General features: G+C 35.5%; 1 long non-coding RNA gene across 1 annotated transcript; it reads left to right on the top strand.

Annotated features, from left to right (window-relative positions):
• The first annotated feature begins 8,988 nt into the window (after window positions 1–8,988).
• Window positions 8,989–10,729, top strand: LOC136275463 (uncharacterized). The gene is made up of 2 exons (XR_010714035.1): window positions 8,989–9,635; window positions 9,720–10,729. It is a non-coding gene; the product is annotated as an uncharacterized lncRNA (long non-coding RNA).
• The last annotated feature ends 3,002 nt before the right edge of the window (window positions 10,730–13,731 follow it).

A 13,731-nucleotide genomic window follows, 5' to 3' on the forward strand; every position in this document is an offset into this window, starting at 1 on the left:
AAACAAAATAAATTTTATTTCAAAAGTCAAGAACCGTCATTGGAGTCTTGAAGTGCGCAAATTGTTTTTATTTTATTTGAACGCTGAAAAGTCATACAGACGTAATACAGTGACCTATTCATCAACTATCCTTTGGTCTTCTTTATCGTGAATGGCCTTTATACACTGGGTTTGAGTAAGTCGCATTAATTGTCCTTACCATAAACCATTTTTAGTGAAGACTGTCAGTTCAGTAATTTTTTAGTCTATATATCCCCGGATTTAAAGCTCTGATGATAATTTAAATGTTTCAAAAAAATATCGGTACCAAATTTTAATTCAATTTAAACATGTTTGCATTTTAAAACTTAAGTTCACCCTGATACAAACCATACAATTACATTGTACAAACTCGCAAATGTTATTTTCTCTACACTCCTATTTCATACGGTAGTAAATTCATTTTTTCATAGACGGCATAAATACCAAATAATGACAGTTTGATTTTAGTTTTCCTGCATATTCCAAACCGTCTTTCGGTCAAACACCAGTTTGGTCAATTTCGTTCTTTTTGTTCCGTCGAATCATCGTTGACTTTGACACGTAAATCCTTTTTGTATTCATAAATAGGTAATTGGGATGCGGACTTCTTACCTGTATGAACAAATGACAATAACAAACCGTCAACCATCTCAAAAATCCATAAAACGAAATACAAATTCAAAGCAGACCAACACGGTCCTCCAAAAAAGATAGAGGTAGGATCAGCCCCTGGGGCCATAAAAGTTAGACAAGCTCACTTTTGATCTCAGTCTCACTTTTACAAAAGGAATATATAGTGGAAAAGTGAGACTGAGATCAAAAGTGAGCTCGTCTAAGTTTTATGGCCCCTGGGACAGGTGCCTAGGAGGAGAGAGCATCCTCTGCTGACCGGTCACACCCGCCGTGCGCCCAATGTCATATGGGTAAAAATGTCATTATCGGGAAAAATATCGTAATTTGGGGAATATATTTTGATCGGGAATAACGGAGAAAAATTCTTGGACAATTCGGTATTCAATCAATAATATATAGCAGAGCAATCACGGACCTCTGGAAAACCTCAGAGGCAGGATCAGGTACCTAGGAGGAGTGAGCATCCTCTGCAAATTATCGACAAAATACTCCTGGTTTTCTTTTTTCAGATTCTTAAACAATTGGTCAAAATCTAACCCGCTATCAATATTTGATATTCCACAAAGTAATTTATTAAAATAATACGGTCATACATAAACTATACGCAAATGGCCGACTGGATTATGTAAACAAAGACATCTTTAAAATACAAGTACATTAGCAAAAGAGAATAATTATTTATTTAACTTTAATAAATGACTACGGGTAGGCCCTTTTCTTATAGGGGAAAGCCGGACCTTAAATGTTAACATTAAGGGTCCGGCCGGACCATTTTACGGGGCGGACCTTTAATTATACGACACCAGTCAGCAGAGGATGCTCACTCGTCTTAGACACCTGATCCTACCTCTATTTGGAGGTTCGTGTTGCTCTGTTTTGAATTTGTATTTCATTTAATGGATTTTTGAGATGGTTCACGGTTTGTTATTGTCCTTTTTTCATCAGGAAGTTAGACACGGCGCGAAATGTTTAAGATGAACGTCCTCGATGCTTCAATATACCTGCTTTGAATTTCTCCGGTCATTGCATTCATTATTCTCAGATAACTCTACCTTGGCATTTTCTTTTAAGAGCCTAAAATGTGTCAGTTGATTTTCAATTCATGAACTTTAAATCCAGTAATTCCAAAGTCACCGATTTTTTTTCTTTTAGTGACAGTGACATTAACCTCTTTCTCGATTTTCTTTACAGATCTTTTATTATTAAATGTTTCTGTGTTTCCAATTCTAACAACAGAAGAGCAATATATCTGTAACATTTTGCTATCTCTCTTAATTTCACACGAGGAACGTTGTAACATTTTTGCTTTTGGAACTTATTGGAGACATTTAAACTGTTTTCTGCTCTCTTTTTGTCTTTGTTTTTGGGTGTGTTTTCTCGTCCGTTCTTTTCTGACGCATTGTTCATTTTTTTCTGTTTTTCCAAATGCCATGCACGCCACATGAGATCCCGATCTGTCCCATTGCTTTACAGCTGCCGATAAATACATGGTGAGATATATACAGAAAAACAAATTCCAATGAAATTCATCATTTATTCTCATCATATTTGAGAGCACGAATGGGCAGTAACGAAATGGATCTATTTAATATAATCATCCCTGATTATAGTAGGCTCTTCTGGTAACGTCAATATTGAAATCATTTAGAATGAAATTCCATTCAATCATATAAAAGAATATGTGGGTTTCGAAAAGCGCAATAGACGGGACACATGTTGGAATTAAGTCCCCGTCTTTTGAGGAAAATGTATTTGTTAACAGGAAGAACTATCATTAAGTTAACATAATGGCCGTCTGTAATGCCAAATTAAGGTTTATTCATTTGGTAGCTAAATGGCCGTGATCCTCCCATGATTCATTTGTATGGAACAATTATATACTTTGACAACTTTTTGAAAACAAGATTCATCTTGGTTTAAACCACATACTAATTTAGATTCAGAAAAGTACGTGTATATATAATTTCATTATCACATCCTTCGTTAATATATATAAGGACACGTGAGTTTTATAGATGATGTGGAGATGGTCAACTTATGATTTGCTTTTGGTTTAATCCTAAGGCTTTTGTTTATTTAATAAAATAAATGTTTGTTACAATGAAATCAAATTCACTGTATTACAGTCTGTATGAAATTATGTATTCCTAAAATGAATGCACTCTGAAATATATAGCATTATGTTCATTTGACGATCAATTATTTCATTTTTTTTAATAATCTTTATGTAAATTATATGAAACCAACTTTGCTCATTGTCTACAACCAGAGTGCCAATGCCCCGTCTTTTCCGGATGTTGAAGTTTCTCCTTGACTGGATCTTGTCCTCTTAAGGTGTCACAAAACAATCAGCCGGCAAAATACCGCCACCAGTTTTTCTTTCTTCTCGGTTTTTGTTTTTTTTTTGTTGTTGTTTTTTGTTTGTTAAATTTTCTTCTTGGTGCCGCTGCAGAGGACACCCCATTTTCTTTAAAAGGTCATTCGCTGTCCAAGAATATGAGCAATATACCGAATTAACTTTTGTACAAACAAGTTAAGCTTTTTGAAAAAGCTTACCGTCTTTAGAGCAATCTCTTAACAGCAATAAGATATCAAAGGATAATTTTTTTTTGATAAATGTCGCCTTCTTAATGCAATGGCGTCCTGAACATTTTTTAAGCGTGCGTGCTTAAAATTTAAAGTTGTTTTCAGCGTGGTATTTATTTGAGCTCGACTTAAGTAGGTAAAAAGAGATCTTTGATAGGGTTGTATCACTATAGTAAAATCAAAGGTAGTCTCGCTTACACCAGACTCTCGCTCTCGAGATTTGACTCGTGCGAGATAAGTCCGCTTACCGCAGACTCTCGCTCTCGAGATTTGACTCGTGCGAGTCAAGTCACAGAGGGAGAGTCTGGGGTAAGCGAGACTAAATCAAAGGTAATACAACTGCATTCAGTATAATTCAGTTTTACTGATATTAGTTTTACCATATTAAATATACAAACTTGTTTAATGATATAAGCTATACCGTATCAATTTGTTTTGGTGTTAATATTATCGAAACAAAATGAAAAGAAATTATTTCAAGAGATGTTCCAGAATATTGCTTCAACTAGTTAACTTAAAGCCTGGATTTCACTTTTTATTATTCTTTCGTTTTCTCACCTTTTAAGATTTAAAATCTACAAGTTTAGCTTTTTTTAAAAAGCTTACCGTCTTTAGAACAAACCCTAAACAGCAATTAGTTATCAAAGACAGTTTAATTCTTTTTATATAAATGTCACCTTCCTCTACATTTTATGTCATGTGTCGTTTAAGCCTGCGTGTCTAAAATTGAGAACTGCTTACCCGAGCTTGTAAGTTAAGATCCACTATAGGGTAAAAGAGATCTTAGGTAGGGTCGTAGACTCGTATTAATTTTTATAAAATCAAAGTTATACCACTGCATTTATCTATCTAAGGTGCAAATAACTTTACCGATATTAGGCATACCGCATTAATTTTTTTTATTTTGTATAAATATTTGAATAAACAATGCTAAAAGAAAACCAGATAATTCCAATAGATATTATAGAATGTTACTTTCACTAGTTTGACCTGAAAACCAAAGGCTGAATTTCATTCATAGCAATTTGTATTGCTTTTTCGTTTTCTCTCTTTTTAAGATTTGAAATCTACGAAATTTGTTAAGTTGTACATGAAAAAGATCATCAGAAAATTATCTCCCTTGCGCCGAACAGTATTCCAACCAATGAAATAAATGTAAATTTTCACATCATGTATTTTCTACTAATCACAAAGGAAAGGAAGTGCATAACCCGGAGACTGTAAATTATTTCAACTCTTTATACCGTCTTCCAAGGAAGACGGTAATGAAAATTGTTAAGTTGTACGTAAAAACGATCATCAGAAAATTATCTCCCTCGCACCGAACAGTATATCTGCCAATGAAATAAATGTAAATTTTCACTTCATGTATTTTCTGCATGAAAGGTTCGTTCTAAAACATGGGAAATTTTCGTATGATTTTGGAATTTCATGCAAACGCGAGCAAGTATGGGCAACAGGCCGGGACGTCAGACCTTAAACGTTCACAAAGGACTCTTTAATTTTGTCCTTTAGCAGCAAGTCAGACCCAGTGCAGAATCTCATGAATTTTTTCAAGGTAAAAAGTCATGGTCTCTGACAAATCGACGTACATGATTTGACACAATTATTTCCTCCTGAAACATGGTTTCGGGAAACTTCAACAACGCTAAAACTTTCCTGGTTGTTAGAAGGAGACTTGCCCCCATAGAATATCACAGGTTTATTGAGATATTCATTTAATTTACCATAAAATAGGTGAAACTAGGTGAAAATGAACTTAGGAATTAAAGCTTTAAGTGGGTCAAAAACAAACGTCTACAGTTTTTTCTTCTTTTAGCGTTTAATAAGTTTTGTGATTTTATTTTATGCCTTAACTATACCCAAAACAATTTGAACTGCTTAAAAATATGCTTAAATAGTGAGCATTCCTTTCAATTTCTGCGATGATTTTTAGTGTTAAAAATCGTCAGAATCCTTGAGCTTCCGAGGCCTTCGCCCCCTGGGCCCCCACCAGGCTTCGCCCTGGACCCACTCGGGGCCTCCTGGCGGCCCCAAGACCCCCTGCCATTTAAAACATGCACTTCGCACTGGCGTACATTGATTCTTGAATATCAAGTTTCTTAGGATAATGACTGATGAAATGACAAACATAGAAGATTCGATCATCTTTAAGTGCAATTTCTTAAAAAAAATCTTAAGAATGGTATCTTGTTTATGAACCCTTTTAATTTTGTGTTGATCTAAATTTCACAAAACTCATCCGTGTCAACCGATTTAATGTCTTCGAAACATGAAAAGGCTCTTTTGTCTGTATTTTTGATAATAACGGAACTGAATCCTCTCCAGAATGCTCTGAAGTAACATCGACGTCTTCCTTGCTTCTCCTCTCTTAAGAACTTCTTGTGCTTTTTGTTCAATATCTGATTGGCGTCTTTTTTTCAACCATCCATTTGTTCACACGCTTCTTCTGATTGAAAAGGAAAACCTGTAGTTTTTTTTTTCAAGATACGTATTACGTTTGATTTCAACGTTGGAACTTTAGGCTTTAATACACAAAGAAAGATAACTCTGATTGATTTTATCCAGTATTGCATAAAATCAAATTTTCAAAATACACACAAAAAACCAAACAAGAGATGGGGGATGGAGAAAGAAGTGGATTTGTGAGGTGGGAACGGCAAAATATTTTATTTTATTTTTTAGGGTTTTTTTTTTTGTTGGCATACTGGAGATATACCAGAGCATCCTGTCAATACATTTTACAAATTAACTTATAACCTACATACTTATTTTATACAGTATCATATTATTTCGGCTGTTTCTGTAAAGATATATATTGAACGATTTGATTAAAATGCCAAATGCAAAGTTTGGTGGATTTTTTTCAATGTAAAGTATGTTCACGAAATTAAATGTTCATTGAAGTGCAATATAAGATCTCAAAATGTACTCGTGTGTAAGAATCATTGGCAATGAATTAATGAAACCTGAACGAACTCTGAAAACCGTAATTTTCACTTCATCCAAAATGATTTTAAGCAAATTATGGCCCAGTAAGTGGGGCTTGGGTTGGGTATTTTTTGCACCCTTATACTTTGTAATACATTTATCAGTAATTAAGAGGCCAGGTTTCTTTTTAGATGCTTTGTGCCAGGATTGTAATTTTTTGTGAAAAAATAAATATATCTAAATGATTAAACTAGTATCCCATAATTCTATTTTTATGATGTATAGCTCTGTTTTTCAAAAGAATACTATAAGTATTCTAAAATCATCTACGACTCATTTTCCTTCAATTGATTCTTATCACTTTTGAAAATCAATTTATTTTTTTATTTTCTAATTTTCGAAATATTCCTCTTGCAATTTTATTATCAATATTCAAAGTTGTCTAAAATTTTCGAAGTAAACTGTTGTATTTCTGCATGGTGTTTGGCCTAGATATCCTTCAGGACCGGCCTGCATGCCCTTAAAAAATCTTACATATCTTGTTCAAAGAAATAAAGATAGAATTTTTTTAGGGGCACCCCGGTCCTTGGGTCGAGTATTGCAAAAACCCGACAAACGTTTCGGAAACTGATTTCTAGTATAGTGGTCGATATTTATATCATTAAGTGAAAGTTCTGAATTGCTCATAAGGTCAAACCGCTGGCTATTTTACAGATGATGTTTTTGTGCCCTTGTTCCATCTTTGGGCATACTTTTTAGCTCACCTGAGCTTAAAGCTCAAGTGAGTTTATCTGATCACATTTTGTCTGTCGTCCCTCTGTCCGTAAACTTTTCACATTTTCAACATCTTCTCAAGAACTACTGGGCCAATTTCAACTAAACTTTGCACAAATCATCCTTAGGCAAAGGGGATTCAAAGTTGTGAAAATTAAGGGCCAAACCCTTTTTCAAGGGGAGATAATTAGAAATTAATGAAAAATTTTGAGAAATTTTCAAAAATTTTCTTCTCAAGAACCAAAGAGCCAGGAAAACTAAAACTTGTGTGGAGCATCCTCAGGTAGTGTAGATTCAAAATTGTGAAAATCATGACCCCCGGGGGTAGGGTGGGGCCAAAATGGGAGTCGAAGTTTTGCATAGGAATATTATAGAGTAAATCTTTAAAAATCTTCTCAGAAACTAATCAGCCAGGAAAGCTGAAACTTGCATGGAAGCATCCTCAGGTAGTGTAGATTCAAAGTTGTGAAAATCATGACCCCTGGGGGTAGGGGGGCACAACGAGTGGGGGTCAAAGTTTTACATAGGAATATATAGAGTAAATCTTTAAAAATCTTCTTCTCAGAAACTAATCAGCCAGATGATTCTTTATTATTCTTAAGACTTTGACTCCAGGACAATTCTTCGGCATCACAAGAAGGTTCAGAGCAGTCTTCTTGAGAACTGCAATACTCAACATGTGATATGACTATAAAATCATCTTGTTAGAAAAGGGACTAATGATTATAAACATAAGAATATCCAGGGGGAAAATGGATTTTATTTATACAGGATCTACATGTATTATTGTACATTGTCCAGATAGTTTGTATTATGACTCCATTAAGCTGATTTTATCATACCTATTGTTCCTCAGGTGAGAGATGTGGCCCATGTGCCTCTTGTTTCAATATTGAAGCGAGGCTCTTTGAGATGGGCATTATCTTCATGATGTCTAGTTAAAAATCAAAGTACTGACGGGAGTTGATTTTATCGATTGTTATTTATTTTAAAATCAACGATATGTAATTTTGCATGCATGGCAAGTAAATTCCTATAAGTATTTGAATTACGCACATTTTTTATAATATGAATTCTCATACAGGAAATTTGTGAAAACCCAATATCAGTCATGTTGTGTAATATTCAAAGAATTACTCCATCAAACTGCGTATCAGTAATCGAAATAGTTATGAGAAATTGTATGGATCCTAGCAAAATTGAAGCCCGGTCTCGTTCAACCAGACTCTCAGCTGTTTCCGTTAATCTCCGACAAGCAAGAGAGATTCTCTGCTTGTCGGAGATTTACGGAGACAGCCGAGCGTCTGGTTGAACGAGACTATATTGAACTCTGGCGTAGGAATACATAAAATGTACGACTTCAAAAAATATCTAAATTGTTCGTACCATTTTAAATCTGACTATTTACAAGGTATCTATAAATTAGTTTCCTTGAAAAACAATGCTTAAGAACTCATTACATCGAATTTATTGATTAGAACTATAAGCTTTCAGCGGTGTTGATTTGTGCTTAGGTCCAAACACTGTTTCACTTTCGGTTTGCCTGAGTAATTGCATAGGAGAGTTGATTAAAATCAACTCCAAATAATCAATTATAATACATGTACATGTTAACCAATCTAGTAAATTAAAAAGAAAAAATTAAATTTGAAAAGATTGAGCTCAAATCATGTCTAGGTTCATTTTAAGTCTTATATATAGTTATAATAAACATCATTTATCAATGCATGTTGGATGTTCTTTAAAACATCACACCTTTTTTAGCTCACCTGAACCGAAGGTTCAAGTGAGCTTTTCTGATCGACCGTTGTCCGTCGTCCGTCCGTCCGTCCGTCCGTCTGTCTGTCTGTCTGTCTGTCTGTCTGTCTGTCTGTCTGTCTGTCCGTCCGTCCGTCCGTCTGTAAACTTTTCACATTTTCAACTTCTTCTCAAAAACCACTGGGCCAAATTTAACCAAAGGCGGGTTTCAAAGTTTAACATAGAAATACATAGGAAAATGTTTAAAAAATCTTCTTCTCAAGAACCACTTCACCAGAAATGCCAATATTTACACAAAAGCTTGTGTATATAGTGAAGATTCTAAATTGTAAAAATCGTGACCCTCGGACCAAAACTGGGGCCCCAGGCGGGGTTCAAAGTTTAACATAGAAATACATAGGAAAATGTTTAAAAAATCTTCTTCTCAAGAACCACTTCACCAGAAATGCCAATATTTACACAAAAGCTTGTATATATAGTGAAGATTCTAAATTGTAAAAATCGTGACCCTCGGACCAAAACTGGGGCCCCAGGTGGGGTTCATAGTTTAACATAGAAATACATAGGAAAATGTTTAAAAAATCTTCTTCTCAAGAACCACTGCTCCAGAAATGCCAATATTTACACAAAAGCTTGAATGTATAATGAAGATTCTAAATTGTAAAAATCGCGACCCTCAGACCAAAACTGGGGCCCCAGGCGGGGTTCAAAGTTTAACATAGAACTACATATGAAAAATGTTTAAAAATTTTCTTCTCAAGAACCACTTCACCAAAAATGCCAATACATACACAAAAGGTTGTATATATAGTGAAGATTGTAAATATCGTGACCCCCGAACAAAAATTGGGGCCCCAGGAGGGGTTTAGATTTTAACATATAGGAAAATGTTTTAAAATCTTCTTCTCAAGAACTATAGTGCAACTTTTTTGGTTATTACTATGCATACCTGTACATCCTTAAATAATGTAGATTTAAAAAATTGTAACTCCCGGACAATTGATGGGCACCAAGAGGGGTTCAAAATTTAAACATTTTAAAAAGCATAAAGGAAAAGTTTCAAAATTTTCTTCTCAAGAACTACAATGTTTTAGTTTGTGGAATTTCTATGCATGCATCCTTCGCTTATGTAGATTCCTAATTGGTAAAATCGTGACCCCAGACCAATACTGGGGCCCCAAGATGGGGTCAAAGTTTATTATAGAAATATAAAGGTAACATGTTAAAAAATCTTCTTCTCGAGAACTACAATGCTTCAATTTGTGAGATTACTATCATGCATACAACCTTGGATAATGAAGGTTCGACAGTTTTAAAATAGTGACCCTTGGACTAATACTAGGGACCCAAGATGGGTTTAAAGTTAAATGTAGAAGTACCGGTATATATGGAAAATGTTTAAAAATCTTCTTTTCGAGAACTACAATGCATCAATTTGTCAGATAACTACGTAAGCACCCTCAAATAGTGTAGATTCGAAATTAAAAAAGCCGTGACCTCAATCTAATACTGGGGCCCCAAGAGGTGTTCAAAGTTTAAATTAGCATAGAAATATAGAGGGAAAATGTTGAAAAATCTTTTTCTAGGGAACTATAATGCTTCAGCTTGTGAGATAACTATGCAAGCATCCTTAAATAATGTAGATTCCAAATAATTAAAACTTTAGCACTGGACTAATACTGTGGCCCCAAGAGGGGTTCAAAGTTTAACATAGAAAGATATATTGAAAATGTTTTTAAAAAGTTTTTCTCGAGAACTATAATGCTACAGTTTGTGAGATTACTTTGCAAGGATCCTCAAATTGTGTAAACTCTAATGTAGTGGAACAAAGAGTTATCTTTCTTGATGTTCTGTATAGTCTGAGAGTTATTCCTCTTGAAGTGGAACTCTTCTCTTCTTTTTCAGGTTGTGTACGTGCGGTCCCACCGCAGTGCTACACATTTTAATTCCTATGTTACTATTTATGTTGTTCAAGCCAACCATAAACCTCGGACCATAACTGGGTCCCCAGAAAGGGGTTCAATGTTTAAAATAGAAAAAGCATATGCTACGAAATGTAATGTTACAAGGAACTGCTGTTCAGGTGAGCGATGTGGCCCATGGGCCTCTTGTCATTATTATGCATCCTTCGAAGAAGGGAGGGCATATTGCTTTGCCGCTGTCTGTCGGTCGGTCTGTCGGTCCACCAACAGTTTCCGTTCATCTTCTTCGCAGAGGATGAACATATTGAAATGAAATTTGGTATATAGGTTTATCATGATAATATCTAGGTCAAGTTCGATATTGGGTACGATCGAGCAATTTTCGACAGAGTTATGGCCCTTGGACGTAGAAAAATTCTAGTTTTTTGCAGTTTCCGCTCATTTTCTTCGCAGAGGGTGCATATATGGATTTGAAATTTGATATACAGATTAATCTAAATAATATCTAGGTCAAGTTTGATTTTGGGTATGATAAAATCAATTTCTTGACAGAGTTATGGCCCTTGAACTTAGAAAAATACCAGTTATTTGCAGTTTACGTTCATTTTCGTTGTGGATGTTTCCAAGAGATAGGGGGGCATAAATGTTTCACAAACATCTCTTGTTTCTTTATGAACTCCCTAGGTAGGAATTTGGCATAAACATGAAACAAGGTCAGGTCAAGTTTGGCTGAAACTAGCTTGTTACGTGCAGGAGAAACTTGAGGTACTGTGAACAAGTTCTCAATTGATATCCCCCGTAAAGAAAAAATCATAACTCAAGTAGTGTGCCAATGTAGAAAATGATGGATGATATCTATTTAATCGTCCATTTTCTATCAATAACAACCTTTTTTTTAATTGCTTAATAATGCTAACATGAGTTCACCAACAAATTTCTATTCTTTAAATTCTATTTTATTTCAACTTTACTGTCAATGCATGCAGACATTTGTATCCTTGTGATATAACAAACATGACTGGAATCAAAAACGATAAACCACTTGTCAAAAAGCTATTAAATGTTTTGTATTTTTGGTGAACCGAGCCCGATTTTTAGTTCACCTGAGCTGGAAGCTTTTGTGAAAAATAAGGACCACGCCCTTTTGCAAAGGAAGATAATTATGAATTTATGAAACTTTTTGCGAAATTTTCAAAAATCTTCTTCTCATGAACCATAAAACCAGGAAAGCTGAAACTTGTGTGGAAGCATCCTCAGGTAGTGTAGATTTAAAGTTGTGAAAATCATGACCCCCGCGGGTAGGATGGGGCCACAATGGGGAAATTAAGTTTTACATAGGAATATATAGAGTAAATCTTTAAAAATTTTCTTCTCAGAAACTAATCAGGCAGGAAAGCTGACACTTGTGTGACAGCATCCTCAGGTAGTGTAAATTCAAAGTTTTGAAAATCATGACCCCCCGGGGGAAGGGTAGGGCCACAATGAGGGATTTAAGTTTTACATAGGAATATATAGAGTAAATCTTTAAAAATCTTCTTCTCAGAAACTAATCAGCCAGGAAAACTGACACTTGGGTGGAAGCATCCTGAGGTAGTGTAGATTCAAAGTTGTGAAAATCATGACCCCCGGGGGAAGGGTAGGGCCACAATGGGGGGTCGAAGTTTTACATAGGAATATATAGAATAAATTTTTAAAAATCTTCTTCTCAGAAACTAATCAGCCAGGAAAGCTAAAACTTGTGTGAAAGCATCCTCAGGTAGTGTAGATTCATAGTTCTGAAAATCATGACCCCCGGGGGAAGGGTAGGGCCACAATGGGGGGTCGAAGTTTTACAAAGGAATATATATAGTAAATCTTTAAAAATCTTCTTCTCAGAAACTAATCAGCCAGGAAAGCTTACACTTGTGTGAAAGCATCATCAGGTAGTGTAGATTCAAAGTTGTGAAAATCATGACCCCCGCATGTAGGGTGGGCCACAATGGGGGGTCGAAGGTTTACATAGGAATATATAGAGTAAATCTTTAAAAAATTTCTTCTCAGAAACTAATCAGCCAGGAAAGCTGAAACTTGTGTGGAAGCATCATAAGGTAGTGTAGATTCCAAGTTGTGAAAATCATGACCCCCGAGGGTAAGGTGGGGCCACAATGGGGGGTCGAAGTTTTACATAGGAATATATTGAATAAATCTTTCAAAATCTTCTTCTCAGAAACTAATCAGCCAGGAAAGCTGAAATTTGTGTTGAAGCATCCTCAGGTAGTGTAGATTCAAAGTTGTGAAAGTCATGACCCCCGCGGGTAGGGTTGGGCCACAATGGGGGGTCGAAATTCTACATAGGAATATATAGAGTAAATCTTTAAAAATCTTCCTCTCAGAAACTAATCAGCCAGGAAAGCTAAAACTTGTGTGAAAGCATCATCAGGTAGTGTAGATTCAAAGTTGTGAAAATCATGACCCCCGCGGGTAGGGTGGGCCACAATGGGGGATCGAAGTTTTACATAGGAATATATAGAGTAAATCTTTATAAATCTTTTTTTCAGAATCTTATCAGCCAGGAAAACTGACACTTGTGTGGAAGCATCATCAGGTAGTGTAGATTCAAAGTTGTGAAAATCATGACCCCTGGGGTACGGTGGGGCCATAATCGGGGGTCAAAATTTAACATATGAATATATAGAGTAAATCTTTAAAAATCTTCTTCTCAGAAACTCATCAGTTAAAAAAGCTGAAACTTGTGTGAAGGCATCCTCAGGTAGTGTAGATACAAAGTTGTGTAAATCTTGACCCCCGGGGGTAAGGTGGGGCTACAATGGGGGGGTCGAAATTTTACATAGAAATAAATAGAGTTAATCTTTAAAAATCGTTGTCTCAGAAACTAATTAGCCAGCAAAGCTGACACTTGTGTGGAAGCATCATCAGGTAGTGTAGATTCAAAGTTGTGAAAATCATGACCCCCAGGGGTAGGGTGGGCCACAATGGGGGGTCAAAGTTTTACATAGGAATATATTGAATAAATCTTTCAAAATCTTCTTCTCAGAAACTAATCAGCCAGGAAAGCTGAAATTTGTGTTGAAGCATCCTCAGGTAGTGTAGATTCAAAGATGTGAAA

The sequence above is a fragment of the Magallana gigas genome, chromosome 5 (genome assembly GCF_963853765.1).
Source record: "Magallana gigas chromosome 5, xbMagGiga1.1, whole genome shotgun sequence".
NCBI lineage: Eukaryota > Metazoa > Mollusca > Bivalvia > Ostreida > Ostreidae > Magallana > Magallana gigas.